The sequence below is a fragment of the Eriocheir sinensis genome, chromosome 26 (assembly GCF_024679095.1).
Source record: "Eriocheir sinensis breed Jianghai 21 chromosome 26, ASM2467909v1, whole genome shotgun sequence".
Taxonomy (NCBI): Eukaryota; Metazoa; Arthropoda; class Malacostraca; order Decapoda; family Varunidae; genus Eriocheir; species Eriocheir sinensis.
Window position 1 is genome coordinate 19,569,975 of NC_066534.1, and position 18,802 is coordinate 19,588,776.

Here is an 18,802-nt window from a genome sequence, read left to right on the forward strand (position 1 = left end):
TGTCTTCGCTACACAATTAACAATAACAAGTTACTAATGAGGTAAAGAACACACCTCCTGCCCCCTCTCCCCCCCCATCATACTCTTCCTTTCCTTGCCCCCCTAATGAGCCGAGTTACACCAGACCTACGCTTGTTTTCTGGGGCGAGTGGTGGGCGGGAAGGAGCGGCGGAAGGACAAGGCCGGAGGTAAGAATTAGTGCCTGGGATGCTGAGAGAGAGAAAGAAGGAAAGGGAAAGGGATAAAAAGGCTTGGAAATGGATGAAGGGTTAGGATAGATGACAGGGAAGAGGAGAGAGGGAATGGGGAATGTAGTTTATGCTGTATGGGAACTTGAAAGACCTTATACCTTCACTAGGCAGAGGTTGTAGTAAGGACGATGTTGAGAGGTGCATGGGGTTGGAGACTGAGAATAGGGAGGAAGAAAAGAGCAAGAAGAAGGAAGGTCTAGGGTGGCGGGGAGGCAGAGAAGTTGGGGAGAGCCATGGACGTAGAACAGGTAGAAGAGGGGGTCAAAAGAGATAATGAAGGGGAGGGAGGGAGAGAGACAGAAAGAGAAAGAACAGGGTATCGTTATGGCAGGGGACAGAGAAGGAAAGAAAACAGGGAGAGGGGAAGGAAAGCAAAGGTAGAAGCTGGGAATGTGGAGTAGGAGAAAGAGGAAGGGTAGGAAGGGGGTGAAGTTAGGCGATAGGGGAAGGAGAGAAGGAAGGGAGAAGCAAAATGAGGGTATCAAGACACGTTCTGTACTGTGCGACTCCTCCTCCTCCTCCTCCGTTTAGCAAGGTGTCTTAGTAAGTTACAGAGTGTCCCGCGAGAAGGAGGAGGAGGAGGATATGGTTAACTTTTGTCCTGAATAACTTAGCCGTGGGGTAATACTACATAACTAAGGCTCTGTGCGTGGTGGTGGTGGTGGTATGTTATGCCCCAGAGAACGTTACATAGCGTAGGAGGTGACTGGGAACTTGAGAGGCCTTTTTAAATTACACAACGGCAAAGGTTTTAGTAGTAACGCTTCCTCCACCTTCTTATTTTCCTCCTCTCGATCTTCTTTCATACCTTATCCCCCCGCGAAATCGATCTTAAGTTCTATGCGAGCGAAGGGACTGGGAACTGGAGAGACCTTTATAATTTACACTCTGGGAAAGGTCTTATAGTGCTAACGTTTCCTCAACCTTCTTTTTTTCCTTCTCTAATGCTCTATCTCCTTGCAGAATTGATCCTAAGTTCTTTCTAAGCGATATAACATGAACTTGAAACCTTATTTATTTACGTTCAAGCAAAGTCTGCAATAACGTTATCTCTACCTCCCTTTTGCTCCTCAACCTTCTATCAAACTGCCTAAATTTATCTCAAGTTTGTTTTTGCCAGAGATGTAACTTGAAACATGTCTTACTTTGCACTCAGGCATGGCTTTAGCGTCCCCTCAATCTCCCCTTTCGTCAAACGGCCCGATGGGTGCTTTATACCCGTGCAAGATCGATCCTAAATCTTTGCCCTTCAATAAGTCACACTCAGTCATGGCTTTAACGTCCCCTCAGCCTCCCCCTTTCCTCAAACATCCTAGTGAATGCTTTATGCTCATACTAAATCGAGCTCGTCTTTTTTAGCCGTCGATGTAACCTGAAACTTGAGCCTTTTGATAATTTACATACAGGCAAGGCTTTGGTAGCGTCCCTTCAACCTCCTGTATCCTCAGTCACTCTCTCGTACGGCCCAATAGATTCTTTATGTTCTTACTAAATCGATCTCAAGCTTCTTACTTCCAGCGGTGTAACTCGAAACTTGAGCCCTTTAATAATTTGCAACAACCCCTCAAGCTCCCCCTTTCCTCCCCTCCCCGATGAATGCTTTATGTGCCAACTAAATCGATCTCGGGGGTGACTTATGCTCGCCGTAACTCAGCTCAGGGTCTTGGGTTCGTGTCCTACCCCGGTATAACTCAAGGCATCAAAACTTCCGCCTTCCAACTCCTACTGCGAACCCTTGAACATGCTGGAGAACCTTGGCTCATGCATCTCTACTAACAAACACACACAAACGCTAGGTACCTCTGTTACGGGATTTAGTATACGTTCAACGCCGGTATAACTCAAGGTATCAAAACTTCGGCCTTCCAACTCCTATTGCGAACCCTTGAACATGCTGCAGAACCTTGAGTCATGCATCTCTACAAACACACACACACACACACACACACACACACACACACACACACACACACACTAGGTACCTCCGTTATGGGATTTAGTATTCGTGATAGACATTCAGGTTCAAGTTACGTGTGTCTTCAGTAAGTTTTAGGTTGGTATTAGACACTCGCTTCTAACATCAACTATTTCTAAAGGTCAAAGAGGGAGACAATCGAGTTCTAATGGGTGTTTCTTTAGGTTCATGGTACAGAAGAAGGGTCAAATTACCACCAGGGTCAAAAAACTACTCCTGGAAATGCCCAAATAGGCGAACTTAAGCGACAAATGTTTAGTAATATGGTCCTTAGTCTCCTTCATTAGGTTATTGTTAAGAAGAGAGATTATTTGTTGATACATTTTGCGATATTGAGTGTCTCTTCTCCTTTTCTTCTTCCTCTTCTTTCTTCTTTCTTCTCCTTCTTCTTCTTCTTACCTCGTCTCCCTGTTTTTATTATTATTGTTGTTATTATTATTATTATTATTATTATTATTATTATTATTATTATTATTATTATTATTATTATTATTATTGTTGTTATTATATTTATTAGTATTACACAAAGGCGATGAGGGTTGGAAATGTGAATAACGGGGAGAGAGAGAGAGAGAGAGAGAGAGAGAGAGAGAGAGAGAGATGGAAGCAAGGAGGAAAGAAGGAAGTTTGATGCTCTACTTTTCCTCCAATTCTTCCCCTCCTCCTCCTCCTCCTCCTCCTCCTCCCCTTCCGATCGCTTCACTTCACATAACTTTTAGCTGCGTGAAGAAACCAATGATAGTTTTAATGGATATCTCTCTCTCTCTATATCACTCACTCTCTCTCTCTCTCTTTTTCTTTTTTCTCACTTTAAAATTGGAATCGAACTTTTTTCTTTCTTTTTTTCTTCTTTTTTTTTCTCACTTTAAAATTGGAATCGAACTTTTTTTTCTTTTTTTCTCACTTTAAAATTGGAATCGAACTTTTTTAATTCCTGTCTTTACCTCCCTCCCTCCTCCTCCTCCTCCTCCTCCTCCACCTCCTTCTCCTCCTGTTCTTCCTTCCCCTGTCCGTCTTCCTCGTCCTCGGTTTTCGTCTTCCTTTCTGTTCTTCCTCCTCCTCCTCCTCCTCCTCCTTTCTCTTCTGCCTCCCCTTTCATATTCTTCTCCTCCTCCTCCTCTTCTCCCTCTTCTTCGTCTCCTTTCTCCTTTTCTTCTTCCTTTTCTTCTTCCTCTTCCTTTTTTCTCTTCTTTTTCTACTTCCTCTTCTTCCTTTTCTTCCTTTACTTTCTTCTCCTCTTCTTTCTCTTCCTCTTCTTCCTCTTCTTTTTCTTCTTCCTCCTCTCTCTCTCCTCCTTCGCCAACTCCACACTCAGTTTCACCTTCGCCCTTTCCCTTCCTTTTTCCTCTTCCTCCTCTTCCTCCTCCTCCTCCTCCAATCACAAGACGCTTTCCTCTCGCTTCTTCGCTTCTAATTGGTCCTCTCGCAGCCCTCCGCGCTCTCTGATTGGTTAAGACTCCGCTTCTTCACTCCCTCCCTTTGGCTGTTTGTGAAAAGGAAATAAAGATAGAGAGCAGAAGAAAGGGATGTGTAAAGGAAATTAGAAGAGGGGAAACGGGAAAGGGAAGGAGAAGAGAGGGAAGAGGAAGGAAAAGGAAAATGAGAGAGGAGAGGAAAGAGGAAAGGAAGGAAATTTGATAAAAAGGAGAAAGAAAGAAATAAGGAAAATGGAAAGAGGAAGGAAAAGGGAAGAAAATAACATAAAAAAACGAAAACAGAAAATATTGGAAAAGGAGAAAGAGGAAAAGGAAAGAAAAATTAAGGTACTTATCATTATTATTATTATTATTATTATTATTATTATTATTATTATTATTATTATTACTTGTGTTTTCTCGCGCATTTCGCTGAACTTTACCTCTGCTTTTTTTTATTTATTTATTTATTTTTTTTTTTTTTACGCCGATGAAATATTAACAAAGCAAATATTGGAGGAGGCAGGAGGTCATGTGTGTGTGTGTGTGTGTGTGTGTGTGTGTGTGTGTGTGTGTGTTTCAGAGGGAGAGGGAGAGGGAAATAGAGAGAAACAGTGAGAAGAAGAAGAAGAAGAAGAAGAAGAAGAAGCAGTGAAAGGGAATATTAATCAGCTCAGAAGAAGGAGAGGAGAGCAAGGAAGGAAGGAAGAGAGGAAGGGAGGAAAGAAGGAGGAGAAATGCACTGATCGGTAATTGAACGAGAGAGAGAGAGAGAGAGAGAGAGAGAGAGGAAGAACGGAAGGAGGAGGAAGTTAACAAAGTAAGAACAAGGAACTCGAAAATGAAGACGGAAAGGAGGAGGAGGAGGAGGAGGAGGAGAAGACAAGATGGATGAGAGAGAGAGAGAATTTATGAGTGAGTAGATATGAGTTAAATAAAAAACAAACAGCAGAGGAGAGAACAATGAATCTGAGAGAGAGAGAGAGACTAAACCAAGGAACAGAACCGATGAAGGATGAAAAAGAGAGAGAGAGAGAGAGAGAGAGAGAGAGAGAGACTAAACCAAGGAACAGAACCGATGAAGGATGAAATGGATGGGAGAGAGAGAGAGAGAGAGAGAGAGAGAGAGAGAGCATTTCTCAAACAGAGCAATATGGAATGAAGTTAGGGAGGAAGGAACGAAGGAGGAAAGGAAGGAGAGCAATAAGATTAGAAGAAATGTAAGAGGAAGGAAGGAAGGAAGGAAGGAAAGAAAGAAAGAGTGGACAGAAGAAAGGAAAGAAAAGATAAACACAGAAAAGTGAGATAATTAAAATAAATAATGAAGGGAACAGGAAGTAAAAGAAAGAAAGAGGAGATAATAACAGAAAAATATATATAAGAAATGAATTAGAAGAAGAAAAAGAAAGGAATAAGAAAGAAAGTCGATATGCATTCTAATAAATATAGGAAGAGGAAGAGAGTAGGAAGAAGAAGAAGAGGAAGAGGAAGATGATTAAGAAGATGAAAAGAAAGGAAGATGAAAGGCCAAGAACGAAAGGGATAAGAAAATAGATTGATGGATACCAAGAGAGAGAGAGAGAGGTCAGGTGGTCAGCAGAAAATGGGAAGAGAGGATTATATTAAGTCCCAGATGACGGAGAGAGAGAGAGAGAGAGAAGGCCGTCTCTCTCTCTCTCTCTCTTCCTCTCCCTCTTCCATTCCTTCCAGCTCATATTTTTAACTTCCTACTACTACTACTACTAATACTACTACTACTACTACTACCAAACTCGCCTCTCCATAGCTGCAAGGTTTATCGCTCGCTACATTTTCCGATGCAACCAAATTAATGCGAGTGTGTGTGATATATGTTTTTTTTCCAGAGCGAGGACTTGATCGAGTTGGTGGGGCTCATTAGCGGGAATTAAGGAAGGCTATCACGGCTTATTTAACAGGCGAATGACCTTACTGGAAGAGGGGGGGAGGGAGGGGGGGTTGGTGGTGGTGGTAATAGTAGTAGTAGTAGTAGTAGTAGTAGTGGTGGTGGTAGTAGTAGTAGTTGTTGCTATTCTCGTTGTTGTTGCATCATCATCATCATCGTCACCATCAGCATCACACCGCGGTAACCAGCCTGGCCTTGCCGTGTAACTCACCAGCATCTGGCAACCCAACCGTGAAACTGGATACCTGTCACCACCACCACCACCACCACCAACACCACCACCAACACCACCATCCTGTCCCCCTCCTTGCCTTCCTTTTCCTTCCCCTCCCTCCTTTTCCTGTTCTCTCTCCCTCCCTTCTTTCCTGCCTTCCTACTTTCCTACTTCCCTCCTTCCTCTCTCTCCCTGCATCCCTTCCTCTCTTCCTACTCTTCTCCTTCCCTCCTTTCCTCGGTCTCTCTTTCCCTCCCTTAATTTCTTCCTGCCTGTCTTCCTCCTTTCCTCCTTCCTCTCACTTTCTTTCTCTCTCTTACTCCCTCTCTTCCTCCCTCCCTCCCGGTCTTCCTCCTCCTTCCCTCCCTCCATCTGTCCCTCCTTTTCTATATCCCTTCCTTCCTATTTTTCCCTTTCCCCCATACCTCCCTTCTTCCCTCCCTGTGTTTCTCATTTTTCCTCTCCTCCTTCCTCCCTTCCACCCTCTTTCTCCCTTTTCTCTCCCAATCTCCTTCCCTTCCATCCTCCTCTCTGTTCATTCCTCTCTTTCCTCCCTCCCATCTGTCACTCCCTCCCTTCTTCCTTCTTCCTATGCTCTCTCTCCTCCCCTTCCCTCCCAATCCCCCTCTTCCCTTCTCTTCTTCTCTCCTTCCTTCTCCTCCGTGACCCCTCCTTTTTTTTGCCCCCTCTCTCCTCTTCCCCCTCTCTCTCCAGTCTTTCTTCCTCTCTCCCTTCCTCCTCCCCTCCTCCTCCTCCTCCTCCTCCTCCTCCTCCTCCTCCTCCTCCCCTCCCACCCCGTCTCTTTCAGCTCTCGATATGTGAATAGTGTGTTTGAATCGAGAGAGAGAGAGAGAGAGAGAGAGAGAGAGAGAGAGAGAGAGAGAGAGAATTGTATATAGAAGGGAGAAAAGAGGAAATAATCAAAGTATAAGAAAAAAATAGAAAAAGGTAGAACATAATATATATTTCCATGACATAAAACAGCGAATTAACATGTGATTGATTTTTATTTTTTCTCTTTACAGGTACGTGAGCTGTCTATGTCTGTCTGTCTGTATTTACCTGCTAATGAGGAGTACTGTAAGGTAAGTGTGTGTGTGTGTGTGTGTGTGTGTGTGTGTGTGTAAGGCAGACCAGGAGCTATTTACCATCTGTCTGTATGTCTGCCAGTCCGTCAATGTCTGTCTGCCAGTTCATCTAGTAACGATACACGCAGATCTATAAAAAAATATATTAAAAAAGCAATTTGAAATACCCTTAACCTTTCCTATCTATAACCCAAATAATCACTGTATATGTGTTTACCTAATAAATTCATATGTGCTTCCTTAGTAATGAGACTAATTATTTAGCAAAGGGAGCTGTTTCTCTATTGTTGTATTGCTCTAAGTTATTGCCTCTCTGAAAATACCCTAAAAAGCAGTATTAGCAATCATCATCATCATTATCATCAATAGCATCCTTCCCTTTCCTTCCCGTCTCTCTCTCTACTCTCTCTCCAGGTATATCAACAGGTAGCCAGTTATCCATAAGCCGATATTATAAGATACTTTCGGTTCTCACATCAGCTATTTCTAAAGGTCAAAGAGGGGGTCACTCGGGTTTTAATGAGTGTTTCTTCAGGTTCATGGTACAGAGGAAGGGTCACACTACCACCAGGGCCATAAAACTACTTCTGGAAATGCCCAAAACTCCTACGAAAGCCTTGTCCAGTAGGTGTTCTTGGGTGTTGAAATGGCTCAGTGGCTCATAATACGACCCATAGAGTCATCTGCTTACTCAGTCATTCAGTCATCCGTTCATCCAGTCTGCCATCTTCCATATATTCAGCCCGTAACTCATTTATCAGTCCATTCAGTCAGTCATCCACATAAGCATCCAGTCATCCACTCAGTCATCTATTCGTCCATTCGTGCATCTATCCCGTCACTCATTCAGTCAGCCAGTCGTGCGGGGAATGGCCTCGTCAAAACACACCCGCTGCCTAATCTGACCCCAGTACAGGATGTTTTGTTGCTCTCTCTCTCTCTCTCTCTCTCTCTCTCTCTCTCTCTCTCTCTCTCTCTCTCTCTCTCTCTCGCTCTCGCTCTATCTCTATCTATCTATCTATCTACTGTAATTGGTCATATTTTAACTAACTTACTACATATATATGAGAAAATAATTGATGTAGTGTAGATTAAGGAATAGGAGAAGAGAGGAGGGAGGCTTAGTATTGGAGGGAATGAGAGGAGGAGGAGGAAGTGATGGAATGAAGGAATTGGCTCTATATAAAGGAGAGAGAGAGAGAGAGAAATACAAGCCTGGGATGTATTATTTCTTTCTTAGTAATTTCTGAACGGTAATTTTAGATGCCCCCCCAAAAAAAACACGAGTAGAGTTTATTTAAGACAGTAATCAAGCGTTGTCAAATTCCATACTCGGAAGAAAGAAAGGTTGTAAGAGTATATTCTCTCTCTCTCTCTCTCTCTCTCTCTCTCTCTCTCTCTCTCTCTCTCTCTCTCTCTCTCTCTCTCTCTCAGAAAGGAAAATTAGGAATGCCTGGAACATTTTTCTTTCCTTTCTGTCTCGAGGTTGTAATTTTAGACCTCACGGGCAGAGAGAGAGAGAGAGAGAGAGAGAGAGAGAGACTTGACAATATCGTTCTGTGTATGTCTTATAGTAAGGTATTTAACCATCTACTTAACCAGCTCTCCCTTCCTTCTCCTACACCTTTCTTTACTCTTTACAAAGCGCCCCTTCAGACACACAGCGAGACACAGACTTCCACGAACACCCAAGGAGGAAGGAAGGAGGGAAAGAGGAAGAAAGGGAAGAAAAGGGAAAAGAAAGGAGGAAGGAAGGAGAAAGAGGAAAGGAAAGAAAGGGAAAAGAAAGGAGAAGTGTCAGGAGAGAGAAAGGAACAGTGGGGCCTCTCTCTCTCTCTCTCTCCCTCTCGCATTATCTCCCTCCCTCTATACCCCTTCATTTTCTAGTCACATCTCCCTCCCCCTTCTATTGCTTTGATCTCCTTGCCTTTCCTTCCCTTTCCCTTACAGTTATCCATCCTACTCAGCCTCTTCCATTCCTCTTCCTTTTCTTTCCCTTTCCTTACGTTCCTCCTTCCCGTCCCTTCCCTTTTACTTTCATTTTTTTCCCTTTCCTTTCCTCCCCGTTCCTTATCTTCCCTTTCCCTTAAAATCATACTGTACCATTCCTTTTCCTCTTCCTCTTCCTTTCCCTTCCCTTTCTTTACGTTCCTCCTTTCCCCTTCCCTTTTCCTTTCATTCCTTTGCTTTCCTTTCCTTCCCTCCCCTTTCCCTTACAATCATCCTACCCTTCCTTTTCCTCTTCCTAGTCTTTCCCTTTCCCTACGTTCCTCCTTCCCGCCCCTTCACTTTTCCTTTCATTCCTTTGCTTTCCTTTCCTTCCCTTCCCTTTCCCTTACAATCGTCTTACCCTTCCTTTTCCATTCCTCTTTCTTTTCTTTCCCTTTCCTCCTTACAGTCCTCCTTCACATCCCGTCCCTTCCCTTTCCTTACATTCCTCCTCTTCTCTCCTACCTTATATTTCTCTGCTTCCCTCTCTCATTTTCGCCCTTCCTTCCCCCCCATCCCCTCCCCTTCATCCACCACCCTCCACCTTCCCTCCCTCAGTACTTTCCCCCATAAATACGCTTCCTCCCTTTTTGTTGGTGTTTACGCGCGGCACTCGGCGAGATCGTGTTAATTGGGCCATGAATCGAGGCGTGAAGAGCTGCGTGTGTCTGGCTGGTCGTGTCGGTAAACAGCCCTTGTTTACCGAGCTCCCGCCGGCACAGGAGATGCATGAGGCGGGCTGGCTGGTGTAGTGGGTGGGTGTATGCTGATGATGGTGGTGGTGGTGGTGGTGATTATGAGGAGAAGGAGGAGGTTCAAGAGGAGGAGAATAGAGGTGATGCTGTTGACTGGCTTTCTCTATCTCTATCTCTCTATCTCTCTGTATCTCTATATATGTTGATTTATTTTTTCCTCCAGTTCTTCTTTCATTTACTCCCTCTCTCTATCCTCTCCTCTCCTCTTTTCCTCTTCCTCCATCTCCTCCTCTGTGGTCTTCTTCTAATCTCCCCTCCTCCATCTCCTCTTCTCTCCTCTCTTATGTAATCTCTCTCTCTCTCTCTCTCTCTCTCTCTCTCTCTCTCTCTCTCTCTCTCTCTCTCTCTCTCTCTCTCTCTCTCTCTCTCTCTCTCTCTCTCTCTCTCTCTCTCTCTCTCTCTCTTTTCAAGCCCTCTTCCCTCCCCCCTTCCCCCCTCTCCTTCCACGTCTCTCTTTTATCTTGCATCAACCACCGAGTATAATTTTTTCCCCCTCCGCCTCCTCCTTTGTACGTCGTTACTCTCCCTCCTTCTGAGCCGCGGCGGGAAAAAGTGAAGCAAATCGTGTGTTCGGGGCGTCCAAGGAGCCGTGCATCAAGGCTTTTTCCTTTGTGGGCAGCTCTCTGAAATGCCGTGTGTATATTTTCCCGACCCGGACATTTGCCGCTGCCGTGCTCAATGTTCCCATATACTACACACCAGCATTTTAGCCTTCAATACCTCCCTCCGTGGCGCCTACTAACATGGGTCTTTCTCTCTCTCTCTTTCCGTTGTATCGCATTCTATCCTACTGTGCTATGCCATGTCGCCTGCTATTGACAGTCCCACCGCTGCCACCAGTGTATTTATGCTCAGTTTTTCGCTTTCTTCCTCTTCTTTTCTATTCTTTTTAAAGGGAGTGTTTTCTGCTACTAACATGGCTCTTTCTTTCCGCTGTATCATAATCTACCCTACAGTACCGTGCAATATCGTCCACCACTGACACTCCCACCGCCGCCACCAGTGTGTTTATGCTTGGGTTTTCAGATTTGATACTCTTTTTTTTATTTAACTGGAGTGTTATCTGCTACTAACATGGCTCTTTTTTTCCCCTGTATCATTTTCTACCCTACCGTACAGTGCCATATCGTCCGCCATTGGCACTCCCACCAGTGTATTTATGTTTGGTTTCCGTTTTCTTCCTAATCTTTTTTGATGTTTTGTTAAAGGGATGTTGTGTGGTACTAACATTGGTATTTCCCGGCCTATATCATACCCAGTGCGTGCCATGCCACACCGCCTGCCTCTGACACTCCTACCGCTGCCACCAATTTATATATGTTGAGTTTTTCGTTTTCTTTCTCATTTTTAAGGGGGTATTCCCTGTTACTACTATTGCTTTTCTTTCCGGTGTTTGATGTACTTTACCATTCCCAACCGAAACCAGAGACACTCCTATCGCTACCACCAATGTATTTATGTTTGAGTTTACGTTTTCTTTGTCACTTTGTAAGGGGGGATATTCTCTGCTACTACCAATGCTTCCTCTTTTCTATTTTATGTACTTTACCATGCCCGACCGAAGCCGAACTCACTTCCACCACTACCAGAGATTTTTTTATTCAGTTCCGTTTTCTTTCAACTTTCTTCTCGTCAGGGGGTGTTCGGGTATTCTCTGCGTAAGGTTTTCAGCTTGGTCGTGGTAACAAATAATCGAGGTTTCATTCACGACGTGGAAATGACGCGCCGAGGCCTAAGACGTGAGAACCATCGATATGAACCCCTTCCTCCTCCTCCTCCTCCTCCTCCTCCTCCTCCTCCTCCTCCTCCCATACTTCCTTTTTCCTTTCGCCTCCGTTCTTTCTTCTTTCCTCGTTTCCTGTTGATCTTAATCCTCACTTATTAACTTTTCCATACCTTTTTTTTTTTTTTTTTTTTTTTTTTTTTTTTTTTTTTTTTTTTTTTTTTTTTTTTATAATAATCATCGTTTTCTCCCTCTCTTCCCCTCCTCCTCCTCCTCCTCCTCCTCCTAGTCCTAATCCTCCTGTTTCCTTCCTCTTCTTCCGCTCTCTCTTCCTTTCTTTGCTTTAACTGATCGTACTTCTTCCTATCTTTTACTCTTTCCATTTTTCTTTTTATCTTTTCTTGTTTTTCTTGTTCTTTTCTTCTTCTCGTTCTTCTTTTCTTCCTTTTTCTAGTTCTTCGTCGTTTCAACTTTTCATCATCAGCATCGTTTTCTCTTCTCCCTCCTCCTCCTCCTCCTCCTCCTCCTCCTCCTCCCGAGCACCCATTCACCCCGTTGCCCCGCTCATAAAAGAGAACTATAATAACTGTGCGTAGTGAAAAGGCAGGAAACGGCGTGTGTGTGTGTGTGTGTGTGTGTGTGTGTGTGTTCTCTTCCTGGCACGTGATTGGTGGGTTAGCCGGCGTTCTGTACCCCGATTGGTTGATGGCTTAGCGTGATCTTAGTAGCGGCTCTCTGATTGGTGGGTGGGTCGGGTCCGGTTAGTGAGTGAGTGCCCGGCTGACCGATGGGGAAGGAAGGAGATGAAGGAGGAGGAAAGGAGAGAAAAAAAAGAGGGAGAACGGGACGAGAGAAGAGAGAACGAAAGGGAAGGAGAGAAAGGAAGAGAAAGAAATGGAGAGAAGGACAAAAGAAAGGGTAAGAAAAGGAACGAAGGAGAGGAGAAAGGGAAGGAATAAGAGGAGAAAGAGTAAGAAAAAGACAGAAAAGAGGGGAAGAAAGGGAGTGAAGGAGAGACGGAAGAGGAAAGCGAAGAAAAGGAAGACAGGAATGAAAGGAGAAAAGAAGAGAAGAAAGAGGATGAAAGGAAGGCAAGGAGAAAAGAAGGAAAGAGAAAAAAAAAGAAAGAAGGAAAAGGAGAGATGAAAGAAGAACAATGGGAAGGAAGGGGAGAAGACAACGAAAGGAGGGAAAAGGAAAGATGGAAAGGGAGGAGGGAGAATAGAAAGGAGAAAGAATGGAGAGGAAGGATAGACGAGAAGAATAAGAGAGAATGTGAAGGAGGAAGTAAAGAGAGAAAGAGAATGAGAGAAATGAGAGGAAGAAGAGGCGAAGGGAGAGGAAGGAATAATGAAGAGGAAGAGGAGGAGAAAGAAGATGAAGAAATAAGAAGGGAAAGGAAAAGGAGAGAAAAGAGAAGAAAATAAAGGAGAGGAGGTAAGAATGGGAAGTAGAGAGAGAGAGAGAGAGAGAGAGAGAGAGAGAGAGAGAGAGAGAGAGAGAGAGAGAGAGAGAAGAAAAAAAGAAAGGTTTAAGTGTTATCCTCCACCCCTTCCCTTTTTCTTCCTCCCCTTCCTCCCCCTCTTCCTCCATTCTTCTTCCTCCTCTTCCTCCTCTTCTTCCCTCCACACGTGCCGCTTTTGTGAAACTGTGACGCAACTCTCTCTCTCTCTCTCTCTCTCTCTCTCTCTCTCTCTCTCTCTCTCTCTCTCTCTCTCTCTCTCTCTCTCTCTCTCTCTCTCTCTCTCTCTCTCTCTCTCTCTCTCTCTCTCTCTCTCTCTCTCTCTCTCTCTCTCTCTCTCTCTCTCTCTCTACTGACTCAATCTATAGAAATGAAAGCCACGTTCAGAGGGTGGAAAAAAAACGATGTGTGTGTGTGTGTGTGTGTGTGTGTGTGTGTGTGTGTGTGTGTGAATAAGGGAGTGAATACATGAATAAATGAAGGAGGACATGAATAGAATGATGTGATAAGGGAAGGAATGGTGAATAAAATGTAGCCTTCATTTTATCTTTTATCTTCTTCTTTCTCTTTTAATCCTTCCTCCTCTTCCTCCTCTTCCTTTTCCTCCTCTTCCTTCAACCCTTAATTCTTGTATTTTTCCCTATTTCCTTTTACTCTTCCTCTTCCTCCTTCTCCTATTCATCGATATATCCTCATCTCCTCCTCCTTCTCCTCCTCCTTCTCTTCCTCCTCCTCCAAATCTTCCCCCAGTACCTCCCTCCCCTCCCTTATTCACACACACACACACACACACACACACACACACACACACACACACACACACACACACACACACACACACACACACACACACACACACAAAAGCGGGGTTGGTTGGTGAAAATAATGGTAAAATTCGATAAATAGGTAATGCCAATGATGGACTTTTATTCTCAATGGGTTTTGCAAGTCGATCATAGTTAGGGAGGAGGGGGGAGGGGGGAGAGGCGGGAAAGAGGAAAGGGGTGGAAATGGAAGGGATGGGAAGAGGGATAGGATAGAGGAATGGAATGGAGTAGAAGGGGAAAAGGGAAAGGGAAGGGGATGAGAGGGGGAGAGAGAGGCAGGAAAGTAAAAGGGGAAAGGGAGATGGGATGTAAGGGGGAAGGAAAAGGACGGGAAGGGAAGGGAATAGAAGGATATATGCAAGGAACTGGAAGGGAAGGGAAGGGAATGAAAGGTAGGAGGAGGAAAGAGGAAGCGAATGGAAATTAAGGGAAGGGAAGGATAGAAGAGGGAAGGGGAAGAGAATTGCAAGAGAAAGGGAAGGGAAGGGGTGGAGGAATACAATGGGAGGTAAAGGAAGGGAGGAGGAATGTAAGGGAAGGGATTAGGAATGCAAGGGAAAGCGAAGGAAAGGAAAGAAAAGGAAGGAAAGAGGTATGTAAAGGGAAGGGAAGAAATATAATACAGTAAAAAGTAGAAAGGGGAGGGGAAAAGAACGGAAGGGAAGGGAAAGGAAGAGAAGGAGAGAAGGGAAAGGAGGAAAGGGGAGGATTGTGCGGAGTGATAAATGGGGAAAGAAAGGGAAAGGGAGGGAAGGAAAGGGAGGAATCATAAGAAGGAGGTAAAGGGAATGTTTATGAAGGGAGATTGCTACAGATTATTCCCTCTTATCCACACACACACACACACACACACACACACACACACACACACACTTGAGATTCACGTGACGCCTCTTCGATTCTCTTGCCATTAGGAAGAGTCTCACCTCCTCCTCCTCCTCCTCCTCCTCCTCCTCCTCCTCCTTTTCGTCTTCCTTTCGTTTCTTGGTCTTTTTTTTTATCGAATTCCCTGCGATTTTATTTTTCTTTCATTTAATTTATTTTGCTTTTATTCTCTCTCTCTCTCTCTCTCTCTCTCTCTCTCTCTCTCTCTCTCTCTCTCTCTCTCTCTCTCTCTCTCTCTCTCTCTCTCTCTCTCTCTCTCTCTCTCTCTCTCGCTCTCGCTCTCGATTTAATGTTTCATAACTCGATTTCAACTCTCTCTCTCGCTCTCGCTCTCGCTCTCTCGAACCGCAGAGAGAGAGAAAGAAGAGAAAGAAGTCTGTCTGTTACCTTCTTCCTTCTTTCGCGGGATCATTGTAGAGTCGGGAGCTGTCTGTCTGTCTGTCTGTTGGTGGGTCTGCAGGTCCTCCTCCTCCTCCTCCTCCTCCTCCTCCTTTTTACCAGGTGCTGATTCTGCTGCCAAAACACTCTACGTGCTCTTCCTCCTCCTCCTCCTCCTCCTCCTCTCCTCTCCTTTCTCCTTCTTTTCTTCTTTTACTTCTCTCTCGTTAAGTATTTTTTTCCAGCTTGCTCACTTTCCTCTCCTTCTTTTCTTCCTCCTCCTCCTCCTCCTCCTCCTCCTCCTCCTCTTCCTCTTCTTTGTAACCTCTTCTTCCTTCCCTGGTCCCTTGTGTCTCCTTGATCTGTCTTCCTCATCCTCGTTTTTCTTCATTTTCTTTCTTTTCTCCTTTGTTTTTATTTTCTTCTTTTTTAACCTTTTTTTCTTGTTCGTTTTCCTTTTCTTCTGGAGGGGAGGAGGAGGTGAATATAGATAGATAGATAGATAGATAGATGGATAGATATGTTTTCCTCATCCTTTTATTTTCTTTTTAAATTTCTGTGTTCTTTTTTTCTTGTCTTCCTTTTCTTATTCATCTTTTTTTCTTGCTTTAATCGCTCTTTCTCGTTCTTCCTACTCTAATTCTTTACCTTTACTTTTATTTATTTTTATCGTACCTGTCTAATTTACCTTCTGTCTTCGTCACCTTCCCCTCTCACCTCTTTCACTTTCCTAACCTAACCTCTGTATTTTTCAACCTTTCTTTACACGTGTTCTCTTTTTCTCTTTGTTTTTACGGCACGTGTTTTCACTCTCTCCCTTCCCTCCCTCGCTGCCTGTTCCTAACCTGTTTTTCTTCTCCTATACCCCGCCAGCTCGCCTCTCCTCTCCTCTCCTCTCCTCTCTCCTCTGCCGCCACCGCCACAGCCTCCACCTTCCCCTGTCCCTCGCGGTGTTCCCTTATTGCATGAAACTCAGTCTTTTATTGCTTGCTAGATGGAGAAACTGATTGATTTTGCGTCTGCATATGTGGTTGTGTAAGGAGGGAGGGACAGGGTAAGGGTAGAGGTTGGAAATGGGGAGAGGGTGGAAAGGATTGTGGGGAGGGGAGGGCTGTTGTGTGTGTGTGTGTGTGTGTGTGTGTGTGTGTGTGTGTGTGTGTGTGTGTGTGTGTGTTGTTTGTGGTGTATCCATTTACCGCTAAGCCTGTTATTTTTACACACACACACACACACACACACACACATGCACACACACACACACACACACACACACACACACACACACACACACACACACAGGTTATTGTAGTGCCAAAGCTTTGTCTGTCTGTATTATGGAGGTGTGTGAGTGATTGTGTGTGTGTGTGTGTGTGTGTGTGTGTGTGTGTGTGTGTGTGTGTGTGTGTGTGTGTGTGTGTGTGTGTGTGTGAATAGAGAGGGAACGGGATGGGAGTGACAGCTTATGTGTATGTATGATTGTGTGTGTGTTTGTTTGTGTGTGTGTGTGTTTGTGTGTGTGCTTTCATGCTGTCTCTCCCTTACCCACCTACCTTACTCCTCCTCCCTTCCTCCCTCCCTCCCTACCTTCCTACCTTACTCTCTCCCTTCCTCCCTCCCTTCCTCCCTCTCTTCCTCCCTCTCTTCCTCTCTACCTACCGACCTACCTTAGATTATCTGCCTCCCTTCCTATCTTATTTACCTTATTCTCTACCTGCCTACCTGTCTACCTACCTGTCTTCCTGCCTGTCCGTCCCTCGCCTCTCCTGTCACCTCCTGTCATGCACCACCCCGCGCTGCACGTCTGTCTGTCTGGCCACCTGTTTGTCCCTTAAGTTCATGCATAGTCAGGAGCTCACTATAGCCTTCCCATCCTCTGTTTGCGCCGCCATCTCCGTCACCACCACCACCACCATGAGAGATAGACAACACCATCACTACCATTACCACCACGAGAGATGGACAACACCAGACATCACCACCAACACCACTAAATATGACACACTACCACTACCAATAACACCACCACCTTCAACACCACTCATAACACCAGCCCTGACACACCAGCCGTCACCACCACTACGAGAGACATACACCACCACCACCACCACTTAAAACAGACACACTACTGCTTCTATCACCAACAACAACACCATCAACACCTCCTATCACACCAAGCCTTACACCCGAGAACCAGCTACCCACCACAATCACCACCACCACCACCACGGCCATCCCTCACACTCCCGTAACTTCCACTAACCGATGCGGCGGAAACTCGTAAAGAGCCGCCACTTTGACCTGTCAGCGCCGTGCTCTGTCTGTCTCTCCGTGTGGGTCGCCGAGACGTGACGGAGAGATGCGAGATTATGATGGAGAGGTGATGGAGGAGAAAGGGATGGAGAGGTGCGAGGGGTGACGAAGAGGTGACGGGGAGATGCAAGGTTATGACGGAGGGGTGATGGAGGAGAAAGGGATGGAGAGGTGCGTGGGGTGACGAAGAGGGGGTGTTTTAACGGAGAGGTGACGGAGAGATGTAAGGTTATGACGGAGAGATGTTGGAGGAGAAAGGGATGAAGAGGTGCGGGTTAAAACGGAGAGATGCCTTCTTAAATTTCTTATTGGTTATAATATATGGTTGACCTGACCTGACCTACTTAAATCCACTTCTTTTGTTCTTAATCGTCACTTGAATAGCTTTACCCTTTGTCCGTTCTCAAGTCTATGATACTCGCTTCCTATGTATCTATATTCTAATCTGCTTTTTTTTTCTCCATTTTCCTTTGCGCGATTGTTAACTTTCCCTAATATCTTTACTTTTTCTGTTCTCTAATTCCTGATTCACGTTTTTTTTCTATATTTTCTACCTATATTTTTCTCCATTTTCCTTTGCGCGGTTCTTAACTTTCCCTAATATCTTCACTCTTTCTGTTCTGTAATTCCTGATTCTCGTGTTATTTTTCTATATTTTCTACCTATATTTTTCTCCATTTTCCTTTGCGCGGTTCTTAACTTCCCCGATCTTTAGTTATGCGCCAGGTGTTTAAGCGAACCTCCATTTTTTCTCTTATCAAGGTTATATTTTCTATTTAGAGTGTATTCACATCGTCACCAATAGTCCCCTTTCAGCGCCGGGCCGACAGTTTGCAGCCCGGACGGACGGACGGATAGATTTGTCTTTTGTATGAAAATATCGAAATCAGCCTCGCCGCTCGCAGGTTTAATCTAAAGCCTTTGATGAGTCGCCCGCCATACGCTTGATCTTTTTTATTACGTGCACCAATATTGTCACGTATTAATTTTTCATTCGTTAGAGTAGAGATTTACGGGCGGCGGCCAATCCCGTGACGGCGTTAAGGGTGCAGGTGTTAGTGTGAGCGTGACTGTAACATATCGCGCTACCATCAGGCCATTCCATAACAGTGTTGAGTGTGCAAGTGTTAATGTGGGCGTAACCAACACAGCATCACACTGACGGACTAAAAGTAACAGATATTCGGCACTAGGTTAAGGCTGCAGGTGTTAATGTGAGCGTGACTGTAACATATCAGGCTGACATCGGGCAATTTCATAACGGTGTTGAATCTGCAAGTGTTAAGGGACTGCTTTTAACACATTGCTTTGACATCGACGAGGTTACAGACACCAGGTGGGCACGTAAATGAGTGTTAAGTCCGTTTGAGAGATAGAAAGGAAGATGGAAGAGGGGAGGGAAAGAAACGAGAGAGAGAAAAGAAGGTGGGAGGAGGAGAGAGAGTAGGAAATATGGGAAAACGGGAGGGAAGGAAACGAAAGAAAGAAAGATGGGAGGAGAGAAGAGAGAAAAATAGATGAACGTGAACGATGAACGCTAACGTTTCTTTAATATCACGTTCACAGATTTCAGGTAATAGGCCACAGAGGGGTAATTCCGTGATAA